Source organism: Tupaia chinensis, unplaced genomic scaffold (assembly GCF_000334495.1).
Source record: "Tupaia chinensis unplaced genomic scaffold, TupChi_1.0 Scaffold000182_1, whole genome shotgun sequence".
Classification (NCBI taxonomy): Eukaryota; Metazoa; Chordata; class Mammalia; order Scandentia; family Tupaiidae; genus Tupaia; species Tupaia belangeri.
Window position 1 is genome coordinate 264,902 of NW_006159657.1, and position 22,267 is coordinate 287,168.

At 47.4% G+C, this 22,267-nt stretch overlaps 1 long non-coding RNA gene across 1 annotated transcript in view; it reads left to right on the plus strand.

The window, feature by feature from the left end:
* Positions 1-2,710: 2,710 nt before the first annotated feature.
* LOC106734682 (uncharacterized) overlaps positions 2,711-22,267 on the plus strand; it is a 43,809-nt gene continuing 24,252 nt past the window's right edge. Inside the window, exons 1-2 of the long non-coding RNA XR_001370221.2 lie at positions 2,711-5,713; positions 5,809-5,897. This is a non-coding gene — a long non-coding RNA (uncharacterized LOC106734682). The remainder of the gene's footprint in view (positions 5,714-5,808; positions 5,898-22,267) is intronic.

Below are 22,267 nucleotides of genomic sequence, written 5' to 3' on the forward strand. Positions count from 1 at the left end.
AGTTAGGTGTTAGCACAAACCATGAAATATGATAGCTACTTCAGAAAATATGGTTCTGTAAGAACTTGGTAGTCCATCTCAAAATAACCAAGTGACAGGGAAGGGGTGGCTCAGTCAGCTAATGGTTTTGGGAAAATGACTAATGGGGGAAAAGAAATACATTGAAGAGTTCGTGGTGGGCCCGCCTAAGTGGCACAGTCTGTAGTGTAGTGTACTGGTGCTGGAAGCCACATGGCTGACCGCTGGTTCCTACCCCCATCCAGGTAGATGAGAAGACTCGGGTGTGTGTGCATGCCCAGGGTCCTGATGAGCTGGCGTCCTGGGGAAGGTCACTGTGGCAGAGCGCCCATCAAAGGTGCCCCTCCCTTTCCCTTTCATGCAGGCATGCACACTCTATCATTAAGTGAGAGAAACTTAAATTTTTTTCAAAGCCAGAGGCCATGTATGTGCACACGAGACAAGGGAGAGAGAGAAAGAGAGAGACAGAGACAGAGAAAAGACCCTTTAATGGGGCCTGATCACACTGAAATCCTTTTCCCTCTGATTCTTCATCTTGTCAGGATCCTGAGCATGAGCACACGCGACAGGGCTGGAACTCGAGCCCTGGTTGGCCATGTGTGATCCAGCTTCCTTAATGCAGTGCTTAACTTTTGTGATACAGGACAGGCTCCATGAAAGCCTTCTGAAAAAGAAAAAAAAAAGGAAAAAAGTTAAATGTAAAAAAAATAAATTTGGAAACTGGGAGAAAATTTATGTGAATATTTAACTTTATACACATAAAGGTAATAATATTTTTTCAAGATTGATTAGAAGTGTAAAATTTCATTTATCACCAATAAAAAAAATTGAAAGAAAATGGAACCATGACAAGTATGAAAAATCTAACCTCCCTGATAGATACACATAGTTTTTATATGTGAATTAGAAAGTTTTGTGTCATAAAGGAAAAATAGATAAAAGGTATGAACAGAGGGTTTTCAGAAGCAGAAATACAAATGACTAATACAAAGAGACTTTAAAAGGTCATGAAAGTGGAATTAACGTACAAATTAATTTTGGTGCAAAATAAATTTTAGAATCTATGGGACCAGCAGATGGCATCATGGTTATGTCTCTGGACTCATGTAGTCGACTATGGTTCGAGTCCTGGACCCAGCGACTCAAAACTCACACTGGGCGCGCATGTGTGTGTATCCAAAATCCGGAGAAGAATAGGAGAAGGGGTGGTAGTGTGGCCACCCCCCCTGGGGGGGTGTGTGATTTCTCGCTTTCTATCTCTCTGGCGAGTGCACGTGCCCTATAGCAAAAATCTCTAAAAAATAAAACAGTATCCATGCTTAGTTTTTTTTTTTTTTTTTAAATTGTGCATTCACTAGAGAGACAAAGATGGTGTGTGGGAAGGGAGAGAAAGCACCAGCAAGCACAATCCGTTCCATTTCTCCATCCTGTTGGAATTTTAGGCATGCAAGCACACATGCAGGCATGTTTTTTAAGCCACCAGTACTGGGATTTGAACTGCTTGTTGGCCATGTGGAATCCAGCTCCCTTAACCACTAGACTCTGGGGCCATTCCCTCTTTTTATTCTTAAAAAAAAAAATAGAGTTTCTGCTATAGGGTACATGTGCTCACTGGAGAGAGAAAGAAAGAGAGACAGAAACTAAGATATCATCCCTGGGGGGGCATGGCCATGCTGTAATTCCTTCTCCATTCTCCTCATACAGTTTTGGACACACATGCACACACACCCAGTGTGAGTTTAAACTGCTGGGTCTGGGAATCGAACTGCGGTCAACTACATGGGAGTCCAGCAACATAACCATTACACTTATCTACTCATCCCCCCTTTTTAAAAAATAATATGTATTTTATATAAGTCTTTACAAGATTCCTTAGATATGAGAATAAAAAAAAAGGTCTAACCTTAACTTGTCACATTCAAGTTTTAAAGAGATCGGATTTTGAATACAATTTTTTTTTTAAAGTTTACTCATGTAATTATATTCTATGAATGAGAGAGAGAAAGAGAGATTCTCTAATGTGGTCTTTTTAAAAAAAAAACCTCAGAATTATTAATTATTTTATTTAACTTTTTAAATTTATTTTTATTTTGACCAGAGATGGAGGGAGGGAGGAGGGAGGGAGGAGAGAGGGGGGGGGGGGGAGAGAGAGAGAGAGAGAGAGAGAGAGAGAGAGAGAGAGAGAGAGAAAGCCACCAGGTTTGGGACTGGAACCTAGGTCAGCCATGGTGGAATCCAGTGCCCTTAACCACCACACCACCTGCTGGCCCTGCCAATAGGGTCTTAACACCATGTTCTATCACCTGCCTTGGCCAGCTCTGGGCCATCGGCAAGTGAGAGCCTGGCAGTAGTCAGGGAGGTCTTTGGACCTGAACCATAAATCTTCCCACGTGGGATTTCCTCCCAGAAAGATGTGTTTACCACACTATCCATGTGGCCCTGGATACAGTTTGGGGAAGGTCAGTGGAGATTAGTGGGGCAGGAAGTCTGAGATGATGTGCTCTCTCACACATGGCTCCCGAAGTGTTGAAACATTTCCGAGAACAAGAGAGCCACATCTATCGAGAGCTTTAAAGTGGTCCTAGCTCTTTTTTTTTTTTTTTTTTTTTTTTTAATTGCCAAAGGGTGGGTATGTTCACCTGAGACAGAGGGACAGACAGAGGGAGAGGGAGAGTGAGAAAGCATGTCCTGATGGAGCATGGTCACTCTGCAGTCCCTTCTCTGTTACTCCCTCATTTGGGATGTTGGGCACTCACACACCCACATGTTCCTGGTGTGTTTTTCAGGCCATGAAGGTTGGGGTCTGAACCACCACTGGTCATGTGGGATCTGGCTCCCTTTAACCACTAGGCTACAGTCTCAACTCTCCTGTAATCCTGTTTCTAAACATATATTCCAAGGGAACGAACAGCATTATTCAACAGTAGGGTTGAAATGTTAGTTACTGAGAGTAAAGACAGGTACCTGGAAACATGGCGGTAGGGGACTGATTAAACACATCCTACTAGTTTCATTAGATGCAAAATTATGAAGCCTTTATAAAGCACATTTAAAAAAATATATTTCAAGATGTGGGGAAGTGCTTGTAATGTGATGGGAAATTAGGCAAGAATACCTTAATTTGGCTGAACTCACTGGCACTGAGTTTTCTATGTAGCTGCTACTTTCATTATTGATAATCCAGAATCGCAGGTCACTAGGCTGCCTCGCTCCTGTCCATCGCTAGGTTGAAATGTCTGAATGCCCCAGCTTCCTGCTGTTCTCACCAGTGAGCTAACCAGCTGGGGGCCTTGAGCTCCTGCCGCCCCTCCAGTGAGCAGCCTCCCTCCTGCACCTCCCTCTCCATGCTGCTTCAGCTGCTGCTGTTTGTGGCTGGGCACTGCCATCTAGAGGCTCCTACACCGCAGGGCATCTGACCCTTACAGCCCTGGCCCAGCACAGGCTCCAGCGCCCCCACCTGCAGCCGCAGGGCAGAGAGGTCTCTTGCATCACCACACCTGTAACGTGACCCCCAGGAGGGTCGTGTGTTTTCTGGAAGCCTCTGAGAACGTTAACCCTCGAGGGAGCCTCAAGATGCCTTTTGCCAAGATCTTTAGGTGGGTCAAGGAAGACTTCAGCATGTGTTTCTGTGGTCCTTGGAGACTACAAAAGACACCTGGTGGCAGACACTTAGTATTTTTTTTTTTTTGAAAGAATTATTTGATTTAACTTAATTTTATTTTGACCAGATAGGGACATAATGAGAGAGAGAGATGGAAGGTAAGTAAGCAAACTGCCAGGTCTGGGACTCGAACCATGGTCAGACATGTGGAAGTCCAGCACCTTTAACCACCACACCACCTGCTGGCCCCGGCAACCACTAGTATTAATAATAAGGATCCAAAGCCCTTCCCAAGCCTGCAACTCAGACCTTGCTGCAGGGAGAAGGGTTGTAGAATATCTAAATCTGAACACTTCCCAGGAGGCTCTGGCTTGAGAACCATCGACTTTGACCAGTGAGTCCTGATGGTTTGGTGGTGGTAGGCGTGGCTCTTTGAGAATGTGTGGAGGGGGTGCCCACAGGTACTTCCCCCAGAAAAATTCTAGGAGTTTGCTTGAGTCTTTCAGCCTCCGTGTATCTGTGGATCTAGATTAAGAGTCTCTTCTCTGATTTAACCGAGACGAGGACACTCAGGGTAGGTGTCATTGACCTTGCTTCATGGGCACAGTCATGGGTGCGATGTGGTTCTGTCCACATGGAGTTGCAGGCTGATGAGGGAGGGCAGGCAAGTCCGGACAGTGGGGTCAGCCTCTGCCCAGGTCCCAAGTCAAGGAGTGTAGGTGGCAAGGGACTGAAGACCGTGTGCCTGGCCCCTATAGAGAGCAGGAGGTGGAGACTGAGGAGAGGGATGGGCAGGCCAACGTGAAGAACTCAGATTTGCTTCCAAGAATTGTGGACAGCTATTAGATGCTCTGAGGCTAGGTAAGTTCCCAAGAGGCTGTAAAGCATCCATTAGCAGCATTATTGTCGAGGCCCCAAAGAGGAGCAGTTCTCACCAGTGAGCTAACCAGCTGGGGGCCTTGAGCTCCTGCCCCCCTGCCAGTGCGCACCCTCCCTCCTGCACCTCCCTCTGCATGCTGCTTCATCTGCTGCTGTTTGTGGCTGGGCACTGCCATCTAGAGGCTCCTACACCGCAGGGCATCTGACCCTTACAGCCCTGGCCCAGCACAGGTTCCAGCACCCCCACCGGCCCACGTGCCCGTCACCAGATGGGTGGATAGGCCCAGCTGTGGTGGAACAGGTGTTGGGTGCTGCTGTCCAGGGCAGGGCCAGCAGGAGGCCCGGGTTGGGGTCGTGGACCAACCTGAGCATCCGGTGGGGTTGTGAGCATCTGTGCTCTGGCTAACTGGGATGCTGGGGCAGAGGATGCAGCAGTCTGCCACTAAAGAGAGGGGACCAAAAATAGGGGCCAGCCCCACAACCTACTGGTTAAGGAAGCCAGTTCCCACATGGCCAACCATGGTTTGAATCCTGGCCCTGGTGGCGTGAAAAACATACTGGGTGTGTGCATGTGTGCTCCCAAATCCGGACAGGATGGAGGGACTGAGGAGAAGGGATTGCAGCTTGACCATGTCCACTAGGGATGCTTTCTACCCCCCACGCCCCACCCTGTGTCTTTCTCTGATGAACAAAATACAGCATGCGTGATTCCATGGATGGGAAATGTCCGGAGAAGGTAATTCGGTCCATTGGCATTGGCGGTGGAGGGAAGGGTAGAATGGGGGCGAGTGCTCCTGTTCTGTGGGGTGTCGTTCTGGGGCGATGAAAATGTTCTGGAATTAGATAAACTGTGGTGATTGCATAACATGGTATACTGAAACCACCGAACTGTGCACTTTAAAATGGCGAGTTTCATGTTATGTGAATTTTTATCTCAGTAAAAATGTTGCAAATTATCTATGGATTTAAAAGACACAGAGTTCAAAAGAAAAACAGCTGTGAGAGGCACCTGCCGTGTGGTCGTGTGGTCATGAAGTCCCCGCTTCCCCGCCCGGCTGCTGTGGAGTGTGCACAGAAGAGCCTTGGAGGACGCTGGGCTCCTGGCAGAAGACTCAGTGGCTCCTTGGGCAGGAGCAACCCTGTCTGGACCAGGCGGAGCAGTGGACTGAGGGGGATTTGCACATGTTCCCACAGACCCAGGCTGCGAGATGGAAGGTTTGCAAAATCAGGACAGTTAAAAATCACTTCGTGGGCATACTTGGGTTGAACCGAACTGAGACCTCACATGCTTTCCTCTTTCCCATTTCCAGGGAAGGATGCTCCCTGTTCATCCCTGCCTGCCTCAGGGAGGGGACGGTTATTGGACTGCAGTGGCAAGGATGTGAAGAGAAAGAACACGGTCAGTTGTTGTTTTGTTTTGTTTTGTTTTGTTTTAAGGTTTTTGCCGCAGGGTGTGTGTGCTTGCTGGAAAGAGACAGAGTGAGGGAAAGTGAGAACTCACCCCCTGGGGATTATGGCCACACTGCAGTCCTTTTCCCCTCATTGTTCTCTTGGGCTATTGGGCATGGATACATGTGCACCTGACATGGTTTTCAAGCTGCAGTGTCCAGGTCTTTTTTTTTTTTTTTTTTTTTTTTGAGAGATTTTCGCTATAGGGCACGTGCGCTCGCCAGACAGTCAGAGAGAGACATAGAGACAGAAAGCGAGAAATCACCCCCCAGGGGGGATGGTCACGCCTCAATCCCTTCTCCTCCATTCTCCTCTCGGGATCTTGGGCACACACGCACATGCGCCTGGCATGAGTTTAAGCCACCGGGTCCGGGACGCGAACCGCAGTTGACTATGTGGGAGTCCAGCGACCTAGCCATTACGCTAACTGCTGGTTCCCTCCAGGTCTTGAACCATGCAACTGGCCATGTTGGATCCAACCACCTTAACCACCCCACCATGGGCCACCCACACGCCTCTTTGTCTTTTGTTCTTTATGTAGATTTGTCCTTAGATGTTGAGGTTTGCTCAGATGCAGATTTGCCTGTTTTGGCAAGACTGCTTCACAGGAGGTGTAGCATCCTCCCCTCAGAGGATGCTAATGTCCGGCGGGTGTCTTTTTGGGATGTGCAGTGCTTGGACCCACTAGTTCCCCTGGGATTGCCATCTGATGATAGTCTAATCTGAATTTCCTCCCTGTGATTATGTGGAATAGTTCTGTGTAGAGAAACTTCCCCTCCCTCCATTCGATTATCCAGGGCATGCTTTGCAAAGGAAAGGAGAGATGAATACTTCATTTTTTCCCTTTAAGTTTTAAGAAAATGAGTTTGTTGGCTCACTAGAATCTTCCAAGAGGGACTAATGAACATTAAAGACATGCTTTTCAGTGTTGCGAGGGACTCGTGATTGAAACACATTTAATATGCAGTTATCGCCGATATTAACGCTCCGATAGTTGTGTCTTTGGCTGAGGAGCCGCTGTAAGTTGGTCTTTGAGTGTCTTTTAAAAAACTGTGAAAAAATAACAAAGTGTATCACTTTTGGCCTTTTTAAAGTGTGCAATTCCATGGCCTTAAGGCCACTCACAGTGTATGACCATTGCCATCTAATTCCGAGCTTGCTCATCACCTCAGAAGGAAGCCCGCACTCCTCAGCAGTCACTCGAGGTTTCCCTCTGTTCTTCTGTAGCCACTAATCCATTCTCTGTCTCTTTGGGTTCATCCATTTGGGGTATTTCTTCCTTCCTTCCTTCCTTCCTTCCTTCCTTCCTTCCTTCCTTTCTTTCTTTCTTTCTTTCTTTCTGGACAGGTTTTTGCTATATGGCACATGCGCTCGCTAGAAAGAGACAGAGAAACAGAAAATGAGAAATTACCCCCCAGGTGGTAATGTGGGATGGCCACGCCGCAATTCCTTCTCCTCCATTCTCCTCTCGGGATCTTGGGCACGCACGCACACGCGCCTGGTGTGAGTTTAAGCCGCCGGGTCTGGGACTTGAACCGTGATCGACTACATGGGAGTCTAGTGACATAACCATTACACCAACTGCTAGTCCCTGTTTGGGGTATTTTATATAAACAGAGTCATAAACCATGAGGTCCTTTATATGTGTGTTTTTCTCACTTAGTGTAACAGTAAGGTTCATCGAGTTGCATCAAGTGTCAGTAATTTTTTCCTTTTTTTTTTTTTTGAGAGGTTTTTGCTATAGGGCGTGTGCGCTTGCCAGATAGACAGAGAGAGACAGAGAGACAGAAAGCGAGAAATCCTCTCTCCCCCCCTGCCCAGGGAGTATGGCCATGCCGCAATCCCTTCTCCTCCATTCTCCTCTCGGGACCTTGGGCACGCACGCACATGTGCCCGGCGTGTTTTAAGCCACCAGGTCCGGGCCGTGAACCGCGGTCGACTACGTGGGAGTCCAGCGACATAGCCATTACGCTAACTGCTGGTCCCAATTCTTTCCTCTTAACCAACGGCTGGACAATATTCCCTCGTGCAGATCGACTGCGGTTTGTTTTTCCATTTACTAGCCGATAGACCTGCGGCTGTCACGCCCTTCACTGTGTGGATTGTGCTGCCCGGAGGGACTTCTCTCCTTGTTGACATGGTCTTAGTAGTCCTCGGTGCAGCTCCTTGGCCTCGGATGTGGCAAGGTGTCTTGAGCCAGGTTCACTGTGTGTGTGTCCTGCTGCCCACCAGGCTGGCCACCTCTCTCAGGAGCCCACACTTGACCCCGCGACACGGTGCTCCCATCCTGCTGTCCCAGGCCTCTGGCTCCCCTGTCCTAATACCTCTGAGTCCAGCCCCATGTCTTCATCTCACCTAGCTGACCTCGTCCAGGTCAGAGTCCCTGCTCACTGGATGTCCACAATGGTGTCCTTAGGGGTAGTTGCTCTTGTCCCGAACACACCTGATCTCCTGATGGTGTTCCATCCAGAGACCAAACAGATGCAAATGACAGTGTTTTCACCACTCCCCCGAACCCACCATGCACCTGGCACCTTCTTCTGCTTTTCTTACCTTGGTGCCTTGGCCTGGGGAGCTCCCCTGGCCGTCTCCCACACCATCGTTCCCCATCGTTTCATGCTGGGTCGCTCCTGTGTGCTCTCGTGTTTCCTGCATCTTTCCCTGTTCTCTGCCTTCATTGTGCGTGTCCTGACTTACCATGATCTATTTATTTATTTTTTGTTAAAGAATTATTTTATTTAACTTTATTTATTTATTTTAATTTAATTTGACTAGAGAGGGAGAAAAAGAGAGAGAGAGAGAGAGAGAGAGAGAGAGAGAGAGAGAAAGCAAGTCACCCGGTCCGGGACTCGAACCACCATGTGGGAGTCCAGTGCCCTTAACCACCATGTCACCTACTGGCCCCCACGATCCATTTATTTCTGGGCACTCTGTCGCCCTTGTTTGGGGGTGGAGACCATCTCTATTGGTCTCTGCTGCATGGTTCACAGCTGGCCCAGTGCTTAGACGACAGTGGGGCAGCCCTGGAGCTGGTCAGTGGGACCAGGCTGGGCAGGAGGACTGTGGGCGGTGGTGATCTTCCCGGAGGGGAAGGTAAACCCTGTGTTACTCCCCACAGCCCCCACAGTCCCGATTCCCCTGCTTTTTCCTGACCCCGGCTTGTTCCTGTGCTTCCCTCAATCCTGACCTTCCTCATCTGTCTCCCCTCTTCCCTTTCCCAGTTCACTGTTCCACGTGTCCTCTTGTTTGGAATGAGCAGGGTGGAGTGAGGGGTTTCGTTTCTCTGTCTCCTGTGCCTGGTGCAGACCTGTGGCTGCTGTGGTTAAGATCCCAGTGCTGAGCTTCAGCTCGGCTGTGGAAGTGGAGATACTCTAGCTGGAGCCACTGGGGGCTTGGGCGGGAGAAGTTTTTACTATAGGACGCATGTGCTCACCAGAAAGACCGAGATAGACAGAGAGACAGAAAGCTAGAAATCACACCCCCCCCCCCCCCATAGAGGAGACCACATCTTGTTAATCTGCACATTTTTGCCTGGCACAGTGGTAATTGTGCTTTAAAAATATCTACTTGCTAGGCCCAGCTGTGGTAGCAGAGGTGACAGGGTGTCATTGTACAATGCTGGGGCCATATGGGAAGTCCCTGAGGTCAAATTCTGGCTGGCTGGAAGGCTGGAAATGGAGAATAATCACAGGTATGTGGCTTTCTCTATCTCATGCAGTTAAGTAAATAAGTAAACTTAAACATTTTTTCTAGGGTGGCGTGGTGGTTAAGGCACTGAGTCCCACGTGACTGCTCCACGGTTTCAGTCCTGGAACTGTTGGCTTGAAAAATGCACCTGGTACATGTGCATGGCTGAAAGAAGACTAGAGAAGGGATTGCGGCATGGCCGTCCCCCACAGGGGTGACTTATCACTTTCCCTCTCAGTCTCTCTTCAGTGAGTGCACATGCACTATTTCAAAAATCTTAAAAAAAATTCTATTTGATAAAATAAGCAATGTCTTGAACATAAAACACCAAGATTCTCTCTTTTTTAAAAAATAATTAATTCAAATTTATTTGTCACTATTATTTTTTAATTTGACCAGAGAGAGAAAAAGTGAGAAAGCAAGCCGCCCGGTCAGAACTTGAACCGCAGTTGTCCATGTGGGAGTCCAGTCCTCTTGATCACTATGCTACTTGCCAGCCCTCCCCCCTTCTTTTATTAATAGAGATTTTTGCTATAGGATGTGCATGCTCACTGGAGAGACAGAGAGACAGAAAGCAAGAAATCACCCTCTAGGGGGATGGCCATGCCACAGTCCCTTCTCCTCCACTCTCCTCTTGGGATTTTGGGCATGCACGCACACGCGCCTGGTGTGAGTTTCAAGCCTATGGGTCTAGGGCTCCAACTGTGGTCAGCCTTGTGGGTGTCCAGTGATGTAACCATTACGCCATCTGCTGGTCCCCAAACAGTAAATTTTGAACTGAACTGTTTTTGTATAATTTCTCCTGAGCAATGTAGACGATTAATAGTTAATACCTTACTAATGGAGGACCATGAGAAAATTGTCACAGAATACTTTGCAAATTCTTTTTTTAAAAAAAGAATTATTTATTTATTCATTTAATTCCATTTGTTATTATTATTTTTTAATTTGACCAGAGAGAGAGAGAGAGAGGGAGAGGGAGAAAGGGGAAGTGATAAAGCAAGCCATTAGATCCAGGACTTGAACCACAGTTGACCATGTGGGAGTCTAGTGCCTTTAACCACCAGGCCACCTGCCGGCCCCCATACTTTGCAAATTCTAACTTATTACCTATTAACTCTGTGTCCCCAGTTGAATGACCAATTTCTACGTTTCTTCATCTGTAGAAGAGGTTAACAGTAGTATGTACCGTTGGCAAAGACTGCTCATTGTTCCCCCAGATCCACTCTGCCCTGACTTTTAGCTGGGTGAATGGCCACGCAAAATAATTACCACATTTCCCAGCCTCCCTCGCAGCTTTGTGTAGCCATGTGACTAAATTCTGACCAATGGGTGAAGCTAAAGTGAGGGGGGAAGTTCTCCTGGGTGTCGTCCTACTCCTCCCCTTCCTCCTTCCACTGAATTGGACTGTGGGTGTTACTGGATGGATGGGAGAGCTCTTTGGAACATTTTAGGAATGGAGGATGGAGGGCAGAGGGAAGTCACTTCCCTGTCACAATGGAGATGTCATACCTGCTCTGGGTTACCTAATGCCAGATTTTTATGTCACAGAAAGGTAACCAAAAATTCTCCCTCTCCCTCACCCCCTTCCTTCTTTCCTTTCTTCTTCTTCTTTCTATTTTTTGCAAAGAATTACTTATTTAATTTTTAATTTTATTTATTAGTATCTTTTGAATTTGCTACAGGGCACATGCACTCACCAGAGAGAGACAGAGAGAAAGTGAGAAAGCAAGCCACCAGGTCTGGGATTTGAACTGTAGTCAGCCTTCCTTTCATGAGCCAGAGAGATACACATTGAGGGAGAATGACAACAGCCCCATCAGGACCTCGATGCTGTGATCCACTCCCTACTTTGGAGCCCCAAATCATGGGTGCGTACAGTCCAGCACGTTGAGAGAGGCCTCCAGATGTGAACCCCAAACCTCCCCTGTGGGTCAGCCCTGCAGAGTGTTGCTTTGCTGCTACGTCACTGTCTGGTCCCCCAAAACGTCTGTTTTATTTACACCATCATCATCTTGTGTTATGTTACCTTAATGAACTTAATCATAATAAAATGCACTACTTCTAGTTCTTTCAGAAAGATGACGTGAGCTGACGGTGTGGGGTTTGGGTGCATGGGTCCCTCTTGGCCGGCTGTGCAGTATGAGTTTGGACCTGGTGGTTTAAAAACATGCCGAGTAGGCGTGTGCGTGTGTGTATCCAAAATCCTAAAAGCAGAAGTGGAGGGGAAGGGATTGCAGTATGACCACTGCCCAGGAGGGGTACTTTTTCCACTCTCTGTCTCTGAGGAGTGCATGCGCCCTCCAGCAGATTTAAAAAAAATGAGATATTGTGTGCAACTCCCTACTGCAGTACAGGCTCATTATAAACACTTGGTAAATGTGGGCTTTTTATTAGCTTCTTGAGCATCTAATTATAATAACTGTCCCTTATCCCCAGCGAGAAACCTAGAGATGAGTTCTGGAAAGAAAAATGATCAGATCGTGTTGTCAACATCTTGTTTTCCTTCCAAATAATTATAAAAACGAAGACGTTCTGATCATAAACAATCACTTCAACTAGAAACGCTATCATTTGAGCGCTCCTGTGTTCCTGTCTGCTTGCTTTAGCTGACAAAGCTCAGCCTTACCATTTTGCATGGTGTTTTAATTGGGAGAAAAGCCATACATTCTTGTAAATCACTGTGTTTACAAACACAGAGCTCAATTGTCCCACCTTTGAGACCCAGCCTTTCAAAACAGTTCAGTCACATTCTTCTCCTTTTCTTTCTCCATTTGCAAAAACATGTCTGGACATTTTTTAGGAGCCAGTGGCCTCAGTTCAACTTTGTGCTTTGGAACACAGATGGTCCATTTATCAAATATTCGATGACTTCTACTGTGTCCAATTACTGTTTGTTGACACAATGGTTTCTAAGATCCCAACCCGCTCTCAAGTTTTCTGATTTTGCAGAATATTGCCATTCTTTAGAACACAGACTTTGATTCCTATGGATTCCAAAGGGAAAAGGAGCAAAGAGAAAAATCGAAGGAAGAAAATTGGTACAAGGTTTATTATCGACGGATGAAAGGAAAGAGAAGATAAAAATCAAAATGTCTGTTCTTTTACATTAAAACAAAAAGCCCCCCAAATTAACAATAGTAAATATAACATTTGTGGGAAGATAATGCCTGTTTCTACTCTACATTGCTATAATTGAAAAGAAAACCAACCAGTACTAATATTTCGATTATGGGATAAAGCAGTATTTTATATGTTAACTCGATTTTACAGTAAAGAGGAAATATTTTATATGCAAGTGCAGAGAAATTGCCCTTCAGATAGCTCCAATTTTAAAAAGGGTTATGTTCCATTTTGAGTTGTTTGCTATGTAAATTGGAATATGTTTTCTATCTAGAAAATAGTAAAATGAAAACATTTCCCAGGCTAACCCAACGAGCCTATTTAAGCCAAATAGTAGCTGATTTACACACTTATAAATATGCCTTGGGATCTAGGAGAAACTTGAGCTTCATTTGTTGAAATAGCCATATTTTTCTTAAAATTAAGTTGTGTGAAGGGAAATTCTTATCCATCTCCTTTCTTATTCTTAATGTATGTGTGATATTTTAGTTCAGGTGAATCCATAGGTTTTAGTTGTCCCTGACTTAAAGACGAGTTCTGAATTCTTTTAATTCATTTGGTAAAGCACCATCTCTATGCAAATTGTGCATTTAAAAAAAATTGCTACGGGGATCAGTAGATGCATAATGGTTACATTGTTGGATTTCCATGTAGTCAACCTCGGTTCCAGTCTCTGACCCAGTGGCTTAAAATTCATGCTGGGGGCATGTGTGTGTATGCCCAAAATCCTGAGAGAAGAATAGAGGAGAAGGGATTGTGGTGTGGCCACCACCATTGGGTGGTGATTTCTGTCTTTCTGTCTCTCTGTCTCTCCAGTGAGTGCATACACCCTACAGCAAAAATTTCTCTAAAAAAAATTGCTACAGGGCGTGTGCACTCACCAGAGAGAGAAAGTGAACAAGCACCCCATAGAGGGGATGACCACACCACAATTTCTTCTCTATCTCTTGGGAGTTTGGTCACACAAGCACATGTGCTAGGCATGTTTTTCAAGTCATCAGGTCTGGGACTGGGTCATCAGCCATTCAGTTGGCCAGGTGGGATCCAGCCACATTAATTACCATTCCAACTGGTTGGCCTACAATTTTTTTTTAAATTTATTTTATTTATTTTTTATGGTTGTTGCTAAAGCTTGCACAGATTTTGGGTGAAAATCTAAGAAATTATAATCCAGAATGCACATGTGACCATGTGACTGAGGAAGGGGAGGGCAGTGTGACCAGACCCTGTGGAGGGTGCTTGTCTCTTTCTGTCTCTGTCTCTTGTGTTTCTCTCACATGTACACTTGCACAGTTTATTATGAATAAAGAAAAAAAGTTAAGTTGACTGTTGGCATTGGTCTGAATTTAGTATGGATGCAGTGAGTCCTCTTAGTGACCTCTTCTCTTCTTCATTATCCACAAAATCCCAAATTTATTCAGCTAGCCATCTAGGGCTGCCCTAACAAAGCACCATTTTGGTTGGCTAAAGCAATGGAAATGTATTCTCTCACAGTTCTGGAGTCTGAAAGTCCAAAATCAAGTTGTCTGCAGGGTTGCTTGCTTTGGAAGCTATGAGAGAGAATGTATTTCATGCCTCTCTCTAAGCTTCTGGGGACCTCAGGCATTCCTTGGCCTACAAATGGGTCTCCTTGTCTTTTACATGGTCTTCTCTTTTACATGACTTAATGTCCAAGTTTCTCCTTTTTATAAGGTTGGTGGTCATGGGGTTAGAGCACACCCTGGTGACTTCATTGTCACCTGATTACTTTTGTAAAGACCCTGTCTTTAAATAAGGGCACATTCAGAGGCCTTAGGAGTTAGAACGTCAATTCTTTGTTGGGTGGGGAGCAGTTCAATCCATGATATGTGTCTTCCTCAAGGGAGGCCCCACAGGTGAGTGGAACCCAGGTGTTCTTGGCTTTCCTATCTTCCACACGGAGCTCAGTATTTATCCATGTGCAAGGGGAGCTGCCGGTCACACATGGTTCTTGGATGTTTGATGCAGGAAAGACTCTTTGATTGAGTCCAGATGGTGCCTTTTCCTGGCAAGTGGACCAAGGACAAGGAACCTGCTCAAGGGACCCTGGGCCTGGGTATTGAGTAGGACTTGGGAAAAGTCTACCTGGGAGGATGTGCAACCATGTCATTGAGAGGGAAGGCCTCTGGGTTGCCTGCCTGAGCTGGAATCTGGCTTTGATATTCCCTACCTGTGTGACTTGAAGGAGTCACATGACTGCTCTGTGTCTGAGTTTCCTCATCTGTACAACAGGCTACAGATGGTTCCACCTTCCAGAGGATTAGAAGAATGAAGGCATTTAGGGTCTTTAGTGTTGTGCTTGGCCCGTAGCACATGTTCAATGAGGGTTAACCATTGCCCATTTCGAGGCCATTCCTCAGATTGCATTTAGTGACCTTTGTCCTGTAGTCCTGCCTAGGCTGGGTGTTGAGGAGCTCAGGCTGTGTAGGCAGGCTGGCCCAAGTTAGAACCCTGGCTTCTCCACTGCTTGGATGTATGATCTTGGGCATCACTTTAGGTCCCTAAGACTTAGTTTCCCCATCTTTAAATAAGGTAAATGGTATTTATCATTGTGAGGTTTAAAGACCTCCCATTCATTCAGCAAACTTATTTCTATCCTTCATGTGCCAGGAGTCTGTCTAGAGATAAAATTAAAAAATAAATGAAGGACACATTTAACAAACTGGAAGGGTGTGAGTGCTGTGGGGAAACATGGAGCAGAGGATGGAAGAGAGATGTTATTTTGTAGTCTGCTCAGGTGCCCTAACCAAACGCTGTAGCTGTGGCTTCTGCAGGTTGGCCCTGTGGCCTGCTAGTTAAGAGAGCCAGATCCCACATGGCTGACTCTTGGTTTGAATCCCTGGTGGCTTGAAAAACACTCTAGGAGTGTGTGTGTGTGTGTGTCCCAAATCTTAACAATGGTTGAGAGACTGCGGTGTGACCGTGCCCCATTGGGGTGTGCTTTCTCCTTCTCCCGCTCTCTCTCTTTGGCAAGCACTAATCCCCTCTGGATAATTAAAAAAAAAAAAAAAAAAAAGATGGTGGCTTAAACAACAAACATTTGTTTTCTCACAGTTCTGGAGGCTGGAAGTCCTAGATCTGGGAGCTGGCAGGATCAGGTTCTGGTGAGCAAGTGCTGGTGCTTCTTCTGATAAGAGCACTAATCTCCTCATGGGGCCCCTCCCTCATGACTTCATCTAGACCTCATTACTTCCCAAAGGCTTCATCTCCAAATGCCAACCTGCTGGAGGTTGGGGCTTCAACATGAATTTTTTGGAAGGAGGACACAGTTCAGTCCAAAGCAGGCAGAAGGGGGAAGAGAGGAAAGGGCAGTTTGAAAAGATCTGAATGGGGTGAGGGAGCCACGGGGCTCTGAGATGGAGGCCCAGGAAGTGCACAGGCCCTGGGGCAGGAGTGTGCCTGGGAGTTGGAGGGCCAACTGGATGCTAGCGTGGCTGGATCGGAGTGAGGCACCCATATTCATTGGCACCACCTTTGTCCCAGGCATGTGCTGGTTGTTGGGGATAATCTGCCTCCAAGAACTCACTGTTGCATTTGGGGGTAGTTGGGTGCTTCCAGCTGGGCTTTCTGGGGAGTCCTTGGGGCCATTTTGAAATCTAGATTATGGTAAGAAACAGGTGATCTGAAAGCCTTTGGAAACAGAGCAAATAGACCCTCTCAACATCTCCTGGCTTATTTGTTAGAAACGACTTCTAAAGGTTTGTCCTGGGGCCATGGATGCTTCTCCATCCCAGCTGGAGGCTGAACTTGGCTCCTTTGCCTTCTCCTGTAGGCTCCAGGCAGAACTCCTCAGCCTTCAGGCTGGAACAGATAATATATTCTTTTGAAGTGTAGACATTTTTATTATTATTCAAATCTAAAAAAATGTTAGTCAATTGAATTTGGAACATGAATCAGTGGGGCCCTGGGACCACTGATTCCTCCCTTGTCCTCCTCCCTCCCTCCCTCCCTCTCCTGCTCCTGTTCCTTCCTGGTCCCTTCGTGCCAGATGTAGCCAGGTCCTGTGTGTCTGAGTCTCTCCTGTTTCTGACCTTTCTTGGTCTCTTTATCTTGGGCTCAACAGCAGCAAATCGAATCTGGGGCTGGATGCTTCTTTGTGTGTGTGTGTGTGTGTGTGTGTGTGTGTGTCTCACCCTCTGCCATTTAAAGCCTTTGGAAACAGAGCAAATAGACCCTCTCAACATCTCCTGGCTTATTTGTTAGAAACGACTTCTAAAGGTTTGTCCTGGGGCCATGGATGCTTCTCCATCCCAGCTGGAGGCTGAACTTGGCTCCTTTGCCTTCTCCTGTAGGCTCCAGGCAGAACTCCTCAGCCTTCAGGCTGGAACAGATAATATATTCTTTTGAAGTGTAGACATTTTTATTATTATTCAAATCTAAAAAAATGTTAGTCAATTGAATTTGGAACATGAATCAGTGGGGCCCTGGGACCACTGATTCCTCCCTTGTCCTCCTCCCTCCCTCCCTCCCTCTCCTGCTCCTGTTCCTTCCTGGTCCCTTCGTGCCAGATGTAGCCAGGTCCTGTGTGTCTGAGTCTCTCCTGTTTCTGACCTTTCTTGGTCTCTTTATCTTGGGCTCAACAGCAGCAAATCGAATCTGGGGCTGGATGCTTCTTTGTGTGTGTGTGTGTGTGTGTGTGTGTGTGTGTGTGGCAATCAGTGCTGCCCTGTGCACTGTGGGATCTTCAGCAGCCCCGACTCTGCCCACCAGTTGCCTGTGGCATCCCCCTTCCCCTGCCTTGGTATTGACAACTGAATTGCCTCTGGTTACTGTGGAATGTCTGTTGGAGGCATCAATGCTCTTGGGGGAGGACTAGTCTATTCCCACTGCCTCTTTCATCTGCTTGGTCTCTGGTGAACTCGGGCTGATCCTTAGGGCCTGACCTCACCCTAGTGCTGGGAGTAGAGGCGCACTTTCTAACCTCCACCTCCAGACTTCTGTGGAGGAGGGAGCTGAGCTGTGAGCTGAAGGAAGTGGGAGGGAAACGTGTGACCTTGAAGAGCTTGGTGTGGTTTTCCTGGTGTGGACTTGGGGTGGTTTCTGGGCTTTTCTCAGCCTCTGGTGACCTATTTGAGACCCTTTGCTTTGGGCTGCAGGTAAATCCGGGTGCTAGTGGCTTGGGACCATATCCGCATTCCAAAAGATGCCTCAGCAGTTGACTGACTGCTGCATATCATGGCTGGAATTTGTGAATGTGAATTCCATAGTGCCAAGGGGCTCCTTTCTTTATGACTTGGGCTCTGGCCTGCACCCTATTCAGGGGGTTGATGTAACTGGGGTGACTCAAGTCTAATTCTAAGCTCTCAGGCTGCAGAAGAAGGACAACAACAAACTTTTTCTGCTGCATATCTTGGGTTCTTGGCCCAGGCCTTGTAAATTAGACCTTGTAAACAAGACAAGTTAGCCAGAGAAAAGCAGTCAAGCCTCGTGCCCATGCACCACGTGGGATCAGCACGCAGTGTGAGTGACTCAAAGGGCTGCGTGTCACTTGGACCTCGTAGCATCTTCACAGAGAACAATGAATAGGTAGAAAAGCGAAGAGGCAAAGGAGTTTCTGGGGAAGCAATTTGTGGGAAGGCAAATGTATGGGGAAACGGATGGTAGAAAGGGTGAGTTAGTAAGGTTTGCTGTGCAGATTCCTCCGGGCTGCTGGGGACCTGTACTTGTCCCAGGGATGAGCTTCTGTCCTTCCTTATCGAGAGAGGAAGGGGGACAGCTTTACAGAGGCACGTCCTGCTTTTCAGCAAACGCGGGGCAAGCAGAACACTTTCCTCGTAGCTGCTGCTTCTTGGTTGCCTTGAGCTTCAAATAACCCTTATGCCCAGACTGGCGTGTTCCAGGGTAGTGTGTTTTGTCACCCCTCAAGGGGAGCAGTGCCGCCCTAGAAACCCTAGTCCCTTCTGCCCCAAGTGTGGCCGAATGGACATCTTAGAGGCACGCATGGCACTCACTGTAGAAAAGGGTGCGTCCCTCTCCATAAACTGCTGCGTTTGGGCCTGACTCCTTTCCCCAGGGGGGCTGCGAGTGACTGATCTGACCATCCCTTCAACTGGACGCATTTCACGGGGGGCCACAGTCGGTGTTGAAGGCGGCAGAATGGCAGAATACAAAGGGATCTCACAGTGTGCACAGAGAGATCTGAGTTTGAATCCAGGCTCTGCCACTTACTAGCTGTGTGACTTGAACAAGTGACTTAACCTCTCTGGACCTGTTTCCTCTTCTACAAAACAGGGATAACATTACCCAGTGGCATTCTTTATATATACACACACACACACACACACATACATACATACAATGTGTATGTATGTGTGTGTGTGTGTGTATACACTTTTTATATATATACACAATTTATATATATATACAATTTATATATACATATATATGTATAATTCACTCATTTAAGGTGCATAGTTTAATCTTTTTTCATATTACATGAATAATTTTTTTGAGAGTTTTTTCCCCCGTAGAGTACATGTGTGTTCCAGAGAAGCAGAGAGAGACAGAGAGACAGAAAACGAGAACTCACCCCCCGGGGGATGGCAATACCACAATCCCTTCTCCTCCATTCTCATCTTGGGATTTGCACCTGATGTGAGTTTCAAGGCACTTGGTCTGGGACTCGAACCACTGTCGATCATGTGGGAGTCCAGTGATGTAACTGCTACGCCATCTGCTGGCCCCTACATGAATAATTTTTAATTTTGCTAGTGCATATATGCTTACCAGAGATAGAGACAGAATGACAGAGAGCGAGAGTGGAAGAGGGCGAGGGAGAAAGCACCCCGCAATGGGATATGTCATGCTGCCGTCCCTTCTCTATTTTTCCACCCTGTCAGGTTTTTGGGCATGCACACACGTGGACCTAGCAGTTTTGAAGCTGCCGGGGTCAGGATTTGAACTGTATCACTGGTCATGTGGGATTGGCTTCCCTAAAGGGCCACGGGGTCAGCCCAGTGTATAACACAATTAATTTTGAAATTTGTGGTAAAATACATCTAACATAAAATTCACCATTTTAAAAAAAGAATGATTTATTTATTATCATTTTTTTCAATTTGATGGGAGAGAGAGAGAGAGAGAGTGAGAAAGCAAGCCACCAGGTCTGGGACTTGAATGGTGGTCAGCCATGGGGGAATCTAGCGCCTTTTTCCACCATGCCATCTGCCGGCCCCATTTTGAGCATTTTTAAGTCTACTACGTAGTGGCATTAATTAATTAATGTCAATGGAAAAATACAAATAAGCCTGAGCAAAAGCACAGGCCTGCAGGTGTTAGAAGTACTGTAGGGTTACTAGTTAACCAGGTTTACTGGGTTTCTCAGAATAGCAGAGGGAAGAGGATGTTGAGTGTTCCCAGCACAGAGTAATGACAAACGCTTGAGATGATGAATATACTAATTACTGTGACTTAATCAGCACACAGTATAGTCTTGTACTGAAAAACAAATCACATCCTGGGCCAGCAGTGGCCTGGTAGTTAAGGTGCTGGACTCCCACATGGCCGACTGTGGTTCAAGTCCTAGACCTAGTGGTTTGCTTTCTCACTTTCCCTCTCTCTCTCTCTCTGTCTCTTCCTGGTCAAATTAAAATAATCATAAATAAAATAATTTTTAAAAACCCACATCATGTTCTACCCTACAAGTATGTGTAATTATTATACAGCAATAAAATATTAATAATAAATGAAAATGTCCTCTCCCAAAGGGAAGAAATGTGGAATTTTCAAAAATCGAACTTCCTGCCGTTTTTCTGTGTAATTTGCCGGGGACGAAAGGGGAGCCCACGTGGCTCTGAGCCTTGTGTAATTTGCCGGGGACGAAAGGGGAGCCCTTGTGGGTCTGAGCCTTCTGAGTTGGGGAGGGAGCTCATGGCAGATCCCCTTTTTATTAAAATCCTCAAAGTAAATTCCACTGACGAAGTGTCCACATGCTACAGACAGTATCTGAACAGTTCAGTCTTTAAAGACAGGCTGGGGAGGCCGGCGGGAGTTCGCGTGTCAGCTCGGCTTCGGCTCTGTCCTAGAGCAGTGGTGGGTGAAAGCCCGGCAGCATCCTCCCAGCCTCCCCCTCTCCCCTCCCCTGGCCCCTCCCTGAGCTGCCACCTATTCCACCTTGTGTGTGAGCCTCAGAGGGCACCGGCTTCCTTCTGCCGCACCACACCCTGTGGGGTACGTATCCCTTTTTGGGCTGAGCTCACGAAGGCTGAGTGGGCAAGCACCGCATCTCCAGTTTAGATTTCCCAGCTCCTGTCCTTCAGGGACACCCCATGTTTGAGGTGTGAGCATGTGCACGTGTGTGTGGAGGGTCCCTGTATCTCACTTGGCTCCATGCAGGCCACTTTCACCAGGATTTCCCCTACCTCTTGGTGGTCAGAGCTGAGGTTGGCTTCATTTGATGCTTGTTGAGGTCTTCCTTTTGCACCCCATTCTCAGGCCCTGTGTGTGTTGACCACGAACTGGGGGCTTTGCACAGCAGGCATTTACTCCCCCAGTCCCAGAGGCCAGATGTCTGTCTCGGCTTCCTCTGGGCACTCCCGGGGAGAGTCTGTTCAGGCCTCTCTCCAGGCTTCTGGCTGCACGGCTCGGGTCACGGTATCGGCTCTCACCTGCTCTTCTTCTTGCTGTCTGCATCCTCATTCCTCACTTGTTATCGGTCATCATTCGGGGCCATCCTCCTCCAGGATGACCTCGGCTAACCTAATGACAGCTGCAAAGATTCTGCTTCCAAATAAGGTCACGTTCTGTGGTCCTGAGTGGACATGAATTTGAGGGTTCACTTTGCAGTCCATTATGGCTGAGCCCCACCTATCCTGAGCCTCATCCTAAGCCTCTTGATGGCTCTCTGCAGGCAAAGGTCCTGATGGGACGCCCTCTCACTATGGCGAGGGCAGTGCGGCCAGAGGGGGTGAAGGGTGCAGAACTGGGGATGGAGGCTGTAGGGCAGAACCACAGCCTTTGACTGGAGAGGGGCCGGGGCTGGGATGGAAGCCCAGCCAGGGAGCTGGGGAACATTTTCATGTGACTCCTGTCTGTGATGCAGGAGAGAGAGGGCGCTGAGATAGAGGCGGGATCTGAGTTGGGAACATTCTCTGGGGGTGCGTAGTTTTCTGCTTAGTTCTGGAGTCGGGATCATGGGAGAAGGGCCGAGCTCAGCCATCGTGGTGCTTCTTGGTCCCCCTCACTCCCACCCATGTCACAGCAGCGTCCTGGGGTGGAGCCAGGCCCAGGGCTAACCTCTCTGCAGGGGATTGCTTGTGCAGGGGATTGCTTGTGCAGTCGAGGTCCTGGACAGCTGAGCTAGAGGCGATGTCTGGGGTGCTGATTGTGCACACTAGTGACCTTGCAAAGTCCTTCATGAGGCAACTGCTCGCCTGGCAAGCATTTCACCAGTGCCTGTGGGTGCTGCGAGGAATTTGGCTACATGTGATGTACTGGGGGCAACTCGGGGCAACTGGGAGCATGGGTAGCCATCGCTGCTAGAATACTGTCCTT